This window comes from Leptonychotes weddellii, chromosome 2, assembly GCF_054177405.1.
Source record: "Leptonychotes weddellii isolate Sample4059 chromosome 2, ASM5417740v2, whole genome shotgun sequence".
Classification (NCBI taxonomy): domain Eukaryota; kingdom Metazoa; phylum Chordata; class Mammalia; order Carnivora; family Phocidae; genus Leptonychotes; species Leptonychotes weddellii.
In genome coordinates, this window is record NC_138370.1 from 150,046,470 (window position 1) to 150,054,626 (window position 8,157).

The window sequence follows — 8,157 nt, forward strand, 5'->3', positions numbered from 1 at the left end:
TAGAGGGAGAGGCGAGGAAAAGGACCATGCCCCCTTTCCCAGGGCAGGCTTCCAGGATGAGGCAGGTTTGAGCCAAGGGAGAAGAAAAGATTTCAGGCAAAATCAGTTTCAGGATTTTAACTATTACCTGGGACTTGGAATGTTAAGGTCTGAAATGAGGCTATTTTTTTGCAACTCAAAGGATTTTTGTGTTGTCTGAACATGACAGTAAGTTCATCGGCTTGCCCAAGTCAGCATCAGAGGAAGAGGGATTCTGCTGCCATCAAATAAAATTTAAGGAGACCAAGAGGGGCCCCACAAAACGTGGGGATCGGCCCCTACTGCTCTCAGGGACAGAGCGATAATAGACAGATGAAGAGAGAGAGAGAGAGTTGCATTTTGTTCACAATCCCTGTTTCGTGCTTTTCCAGTGAGCCAGATATATACGATTTTAATTTTACAGTCATTCTGGCGAAGTCACACACGTGTAATGTTATTTCCTAAATCATCACTTTCTGCTAATAAGACCCACTTTTATTCCACTCTAGTGCACTCACTCCTGAGTTAAAAGTAATTTTTGGACCTCCTTTTAATCTTGATCTTCCTGATTGCACACATGAGAGTTTTATCTTCTGTAAGCCTTTCACTTAGCGAAGCCTTGGGGAGGTATCCTGTATGGGCCGACGCGACTGTGAACACTGCATGAGCTCAAGATCGCAGCCACCGACTGCTAATGCCTCCAAGCCACGGAGTCCCACACCGTGTTTTCATGTTCCTTAAGGCCTTCCCCATCACTCGCTACTGACAGATTACATGTAGTCAGTTCATTCATTCATTCATCATTTACTGGATTGGGTACCCCCTTGATGCCAATCACCCTGTGGGGGTGCTGGAGGTGCAAACGTGATAGCTGAACAACACACGCTCCCTGCGCCCCGAGGCACGCGCCTTCTACTATTTTCATGATTCGCAGGATTCTAAATTATTGTCGTTAACAGGTGATAAGGACAACGTTGGCATGATCTACCAGGTTCCGTGGGAGCACAGGACGGAGTCACTAACTCTGCTTGGCAATGGGTCGGATCAGTTTCACAGACTAGAAGAGCATGGGGCTGGAAGGATCAGTTAAGACTTTGCCAGGCGGCTGAAGCGGGGAGAGGGGGGCGGTGGCGCGGGCAGAGGGAACGGCTTGGACAGAGGCACCGCGTGAGTCGGGCTAGCCTTAGTTATGCCACAGTAACAAAATGACCCTGAAGTCTTAGCAGCTAAATACCACTAAGATTCATCTTTCACTCGAAGCACAGGTCCAGTGCAGGTCGGCTGGTCAGGGGGTGGATAGGAGGAGTGATAGGCAAGGCTCTGCTCTACACGGTCCCCTGAGGACCGAAGCTAGCGGCGTCCATACGCACTTACAGCTGGACCACCCGGAACATGTGGCTTCCAAGTTGGCACTAAAGGGCACCAGAAGCTGTCAGGTAACACACGGAGGGTAAATTCCTCAGCGCGGAGGTGATAGATATAATTTCCACTCCCACTGCATTGTCTAGAACTAATCCCATAGTTCACCAGGTGGTGAAATGTACAGGAACACGTGGCTATTCCATGAATACAGTCAAGGTCTCTGCTACAAGCACAAAGGCATGAAACCATTTCCTCAGCTTAGGAAACAGAACAGTTCAAAGTGATTAGAGAAGACAGTGCGGAGAGGCAATAGCAAAAGTTAAGAAAGGTCAGGATAAGATGATGGAAGCTTCTGTGCCGTGCATAGGAGTCTGGACCACTGTATGTGCAAAGCAAAGCTTTTGAAGAGTTTTAAACATAGTATGGTGGTCATTTTTGTGTTTTATTTTTTTAAAAGATTTTATTTATTTATTTGAGATAGAAAGAGAGAGCTCGAGCAAGAGAGAAGGAGAGGGGGTCCCTGCTAAGCAGGGAGCCTGACAGGGAGCTCCATCCCAGGACCCTGGGACCATGACCTGAGCCCAGGGCAGACACTTAACCCACTGAGTGGCCCAGGCTATGCATATTTGTCTTTTAAGTGTATTCCTCGTGCAGCAGCATAGGGCATGAATTAGAAAGGGATTGAAATAGGAGATGGAAAGACCGGTTTGATTCCTACAATTGTCCAGGTTAAAGATGATGGAGGAACTAAAATAGGGTCATTGGGGATGAATATGAGAAAGGTTAAAGAGACAGTCAGTAGAACTTCATGACTAATTAGATATGGAAGAAGGAGAAAAATAGGATGACTTTCTCTTCTGCTCTAGATGCCACTAATTAAGTGGCACCAATTAAGATAGGGAATACAGGAGGATGAGTAGGCTTGGGGAAAAGACGCTGAGGGCAATTTGGGACCTGAGTGTGAGTTACCTAATGTGCTTGTTACAAGTTGAATTGTATCCCTCAAAAAGATACGTCCAAGGTAAAACCCCCAAGAGCTCAGAATGTGACCTTATTTAGAAATAAGGTAGCTGCAGATCTAATTAGTTAAGATTAGGATGAGGTCCTCTGGAGTAGGTTGGACCCTTAATCTAATGTGACTGGTGTCCTTATAAGAAGACAGCTATGTGACAACGGAGGCAGAGATTGGAGCGATGCATCTACAAGCCAAGAAATACCAAACATCAGAATCTAGAAGGGGCAAGGAAGGATTCTCCTCTGTATGTTTCACAAGGAGCATGGCCCTGCCAACACCTTGATTTTTGACTTCTGGCCTCCAGAACTGTGAGAACATAAACTTCTGCTGTTTTAAGCAGTTCCTGGTACTTCGTTACAGCGGCCCTAAGACACAGATACAGGCATCCAGGCGGAGGTGCACAGCTGAAAGTATAGGTGAGGTCAGACCAGTCTTCCTCTAAAAGCCCAAGGAGGGATCAGTAAGGAGCACAGAGCAGGTTGGGGCACGTGCTGGAAGAGCTGTATTTTGCCCAGGGTAGAGGGGAGGAAAGGGGAACGGACAGGGAACATCATAATGAAGAGGACATTTGAAGAGGGCTTTGGAGAATAAGTTGGGATCTTTTTCTGTCCTAGCTGATGACAAACTCCCAGGAGCCAAGCCTACATATCTGGCAGGTATCACTGGGCACTTTTGTGTTGTGCTCTGTGCTAGGCACGGAGAATATGATAGAGACCGAGCAGGCACAGTCCCGATTCTCAGGCAATTATAATCCCCTGGGGACACAGACTAATGCTGGTCAATATCAAGTAACCACCCAGAAACACATACAGGCACTCGCTCTGATAAGTGATATGAAGGGACATTACCAAGTGTTAAGAGAACGTATTTCAAGGAAGTTGTTCAAGCCTGGAAGCTGTGAAAGGCTTTTTGAGGAAGTGAGGTTTGAGCTGAGATCTGAAGTAAAGGAGTTAATTTTAGGTGAAGGGGGAAAGGGAGGGGAAGAGTCCAGGCAACGGCTCTGGAGCAGGAGGGGAGGCTCATGCAGATTTGAGGATCTGAAAGACAGCCAGGGTCACTGCAGCTCAGACAGGAGGAGGAGCTGACCCTGGGAGCAGGCAGTAACCACGGGTTTGCAAGGTCTTGAGTGGTTTAGTCCTCATTGGCAAACAATGGATAGAAGGGAAATAGCCAGTCAATGACTTTCCAGCTGAGATCCAGAAGGGCAAGACTAAAGTTGTATTTTTTTTTTTTAAAGATTTATTTATTTATTTGAGAGAGAGAGAGAGAGTGTGTGTGCAGAGTCAGGGGATGAGGAGAGGGAAAGAATCTCAAGCAGATTCCCAAGGAGCTCAAAGCCCAAACCGAGGCATGATGTGGGACTCAATCTCCTGACCCTGAGATCATGACCTGAGCTGAAATCAATAGTCGGATGCCCAACCAAATGAGCCACCCAGATGCCCCCTTCAAAAAAACATTTTTAAAAGATTTATTTGTTTTAGAGAGAGAGAGTGAGAAAGAGAGAGAGACAGCATGAGCAGGAGGGGCAGAGGGAGACGGAGAGAATCTCAAGTGGACTCTGCCTGAGCACCAAACCCAACAAGGGGCTGGATCTCACAACCATGAGATCACCACCGTGAGATCACGACCTGAGCTGAAACCAAGAGTCAGACACTTAACCAACCACACCCACCCAGGTGCCCTGCCTCTTTATTTTATTTTAAAGATCACTTTGATGAGAATGGCTGGAGAAAGTCAAGAATGGAAGCAAACAGGGGGACCCGGCTGGCTCAGTCAGTGGAGCATGCAACTCTTGATCTCGGGGTCATGAGTTCGAGCCCCACGTTGGGTGTAGAGATTACTCAAAAATAAATGAATTAATAAACTTGTAAAAATATTAAAAAAAAACAGAACGGAAGCAAATAGAACTATGAAACTATTGCACTGGTCCAACCCAGAGAGCATGTTGGCTTAAACAAGGTGGTCGCAGTGGCAACAGCGGACTTAAGAAGGATTTCTCTAGGCACTCATTGAAGGGAAAAAGGAATTCATGAATGAAATCAACTGTCTGTACGTGCAGCTATTCCATGCTCTTCTCCGTCTTCAGGTTAAAAATACTGTCTCTCTGAGATGTGACGTTGATGCCTGAGTACAAAACATCTTGACATCTGATAATAAAGACTTCATCTCTGAAGAAGAGGAAGTTAAACGGTGTTCTGAGGAGACGATGATACTCTTCTAGTTCAGGAAGGGAACTTCCCATCGAAGAGAGAACAAGAAGTTTGGCCCCCAAAGGCTTTCCCAGGTCATAGCGGTCCCAAGACCCGCCAGCCACCAGGCTTTCTCTCACCTGATATTCCCTAAGGAACGTGACCCACAGGCACCATGTACAAAAGGAATATTCTGTACAGTGGGGCTCCCCCAAGGCACCCTGCAAGACACTATTATCACCTAGAAAGGGCTGATGCTTCCGTAGGTAGGTTTTCCTCCTCTGTTGCACCTACCCTTTAGACATGGGGATGAGAGTGAAGTCGGGACTGTGGCCTTTTCATTATATAGGAGGGTGTGCTTCTTCCCAGGGGCCTGGCCCATGCCTGACTGTGCCTGAGCACCAGATTTCTAGCTCCTGGAGGAGGCAAAGCTGTAGTCCCAGGTGCCACGTGTCTTGGCCCACTCTTGCAACGTGGGATGTGTTAAGTTCAAATTGTTCGCTCAGTTGGGTACCTCATTAGATGTAAGATGCTGCACCAGGTGGGTCTTGAGTTCCTCTTCCTTCTCCATCATGCCAAGGAAGGATGGAGTTCAGAGGAATGAAAGGCAGCCAACCATCTTTGAACACCTGGTCGTGTCTCACAGCTGATAGAATCTGAAGAATACTGGGGAATTGCTTTGAATCTTATCTTCTTACTCTTGTTCAACAGACATTGGAATAGACTCTGTGGAAATAAAAAAAACCCAGACTCTTCACCATAGAGAACAAACTGGTAGTTGCCAGAGGGGAGGCGGGTCAGGGGATGAGGGAAATAGGTGAAGGGGATTAAAGAGTACACTTATCATAATGAGCACTGAGTAAGGTATAAAGTTGTTGAATTAATGATGTACACCTGAAACTAATATAACAGTGTATGTTAATTATACTTGAATAAAATAATCAACAATACGTTTTCATCCTAATTAACCATGCAAGAGCTACTAATGAAGTGATACAAATGATTCAATATTATTTAATAATGACATCATATTCACATTTATGCCCAGCTTCCAACGACTCTGAGCTCCCCTTGCCAAACCGAAGGACCTGAGCCTCCCTTTGAAATCTTCCCATTATTTCCAGGCAATTGTGAAGGGGTGTGGGTGTCTTGGCCCCAGGAACCACACAGAGTTCTCCATTGGCTTTTTCTGCAGTAAGTCATCATTGTTGGAGGCCACCCAACAGACCCTTAACAAAACCTCCCACTGCTGACAGTGCCAAGACTGTCCCCCAACTCTGTGTCACAGCTTGTCATTTGGGTGCCGAGGCCTATGCCCAGAGTCTCACAAAGTCTTTCATGAACACATTTCCTGTAGACTATGGTCCTTGCCCATCTCCGTGGAGAAAACTCGAGCCTGGTTCCAAGGAGGGTGGAGGATAAAGGCCATAACATCCCTTCCTTGTCACCCCTTTTCTGTCTGTGGGACCCCCTGCACACCCCAGGTGCATCTCTCCCCTTTCAGTCACACAAGCCCCAAGCATATCCACAGATATCCAAAGAGCTTCTTTCACTAACTACATCAGAGCTTCATCCCCTGCCTGCCCAGACGCACGCAAGCAAATTAATATATGTATAGAAAGGGAGCCAAAAGGTCACACATCAAGGAGTTTTCATAATGACAATGATCTCTGGAGGATGAGTGCTGGGGTGTTTCACATTTTTGTCTGCTGACATACCCACTTGCTTTGCTTTCTTGTCATTATTTTATCTTGCAATGCTTTTTAAAAAAATTCCATATTAATATACATTTTACATTTTATTATCTAATGCTTCCATTTTTTAAAATCACTTAAGATATTAACATTTGGCTGATGACTGGAAACCCTCCAGTTTATTTTTGGTCTTCCTAGAAGTTGCTTTGGAGCCTTCAGGAACTGTTCTTTGAGCATTATCTGGCTCTCCATCTCAACCTAGTGCGGAAGCTGGTGAGAGCATCTGGGAGCCCTCGCAGTGTGCCAGGCGCTGTGCCCAGTGCTTTCCATGCGTTGAACCAGGCCGCCCTCCCAGGAACTCTGCGCCGTCACCGTAATCCCCGCTGCCCTGAGGACCCAGCTCCTGAGAGCCTATACAAACTACAAGGCCGTACAGGATGGATACCAGATGCGCGGTGCAGAGACGCACATTCTCCAGGAGACAAGAGGCCTAGAACCCTCCCGGGTGGGGGTGGGGGCGGTATCTGGTTAGGGTACCACTTCGGGGGCTTCCATCTCCCTCTCTCAGGGAAACCTTCCTCTTGGCCCAGATTCCTGCCTCCGGGAAGAAACCGACAAGGGCTGGGTCCTCCGAGGAGCCTGGCCCAGCCCGAACCCACAGGCTCTCGCCCAAAGTCAGCCGGACTCAGCCAGGCCGCTTCAGAGCCCTGGGGCCCGACCCCGCCCGCCCCACCCAACCTCCTGGAAGAGCTGAAGGCCACGGGCGCCGAGAACCAGCTGGCCCTGGTGGGATGCGGAGAGGAAAAACCCCGGCAGCTGCCGCCTAATTGGCCTTCGAAACCAGGAGAGGCTTCCAAGTGCAGAAATGAATTAAAGAAGCTTTTCTCCCCGCTTCGGGGTGGAGTACCAGCTCCAGGTCTCCACCCGAGTCACACCCTAGTTGCGGCTATTTATAAGATCTAAATGCCAGCTGGAACCTGCCAGGGTGAAACAGAAAACAGAGGGCTGGGCCCGAGGCAGAGGCCCCCGGGGCCCCGCGGGGAGCAGAGCCGGAGCGGAGCAGGGAAGGCAGGGGGAGGGCGCAGGGGGGAGCCAGCGCCTCCGAGGACCGTCTCGCCCCACCCAAGCCGCGCGGCCCCAGCCCGCCGGGAACTTGGAGGGCAGGCTGTTGGATGCTTCTCGGACATTCCACAGCCTGGGGCCCAGGGCGGGGTGCTGGGCAGGGCCCCCGGGGCTGTACCTGCTGGATCCGGAGCAGCCTGCAGGGTCTAGGAAAGCGGGGCTGGGCCGGCGGGCCGGGGCGGGTCCCGGCCGAGGCGGTGGCGCAGAGGACAGAGGCGGGGACGCGGGGGCCGTCCCGGTTTCTGCTTCTCTGACCTGGCGTCACCTCCTGCGCGCTGTTAAGCTCCGCTTCCTTGTTTGTGAAACCCGGGTGGGAATTAAACCAGCTGGGGAGGATTTCTGAGACAACTGAACGGACAGTAAGGCCTCGGCCCTGAAACAGGAGCTGTTGCTCTTGGACCTTCTGCCAGGTGCAAAAATGCCGCTGCGCGGGCCACTGTCTGGACCAGAGACTTGCAGGGCAAACCAGGTCCCCCTCCTGCCGGAGGGCTCGAGGGCGTGGAGACGGATCACGTCGCGGCTTCCCGGGTCGTGCGCCCCCGAGTCACCTGACACACTCCAGGTGACGTCCGGCGGCCCCAGCCCGGCCGCTCTGCTGGGGATGGCTTCCCCACCCAAAAATAGCTCTCCTCTCCTTCTCTGGGGAAATCCTCCCCTCCACTCTCCCCTTCAGGACCTTTCCTGACCATTGGAGCACACTGGAGCTCCTTCCAGAGTTTCTAGAGTAGCCTTGTCCTGTGAAATGCAGACCACGCGG

General features: G+C 49.8%; 1 long non-coding RNA gene across 1 annotated transcript; it reads right to left on the reverse strand.

Annotated features, from left to right (window-relative positions):
- Window positions 1-806: 806 nt before the first annotated feature.
- LOC145720215 (uncharacterized) lies at window positions 807-7,928 on the reverse strand. Its single transcript, XR_014143065.1, has 2 exons — window positions 7,519-7,928; window positions 807-5,310 (listed from the first exon to the last, which is right to left on the reverse strand). It is a non-coding gene; the product is annotated as an uncharacterized LOC145720215 (long non-coding RNA).
- Window positions 7,929-8,157: the final 229 nt, after the last annotated feature.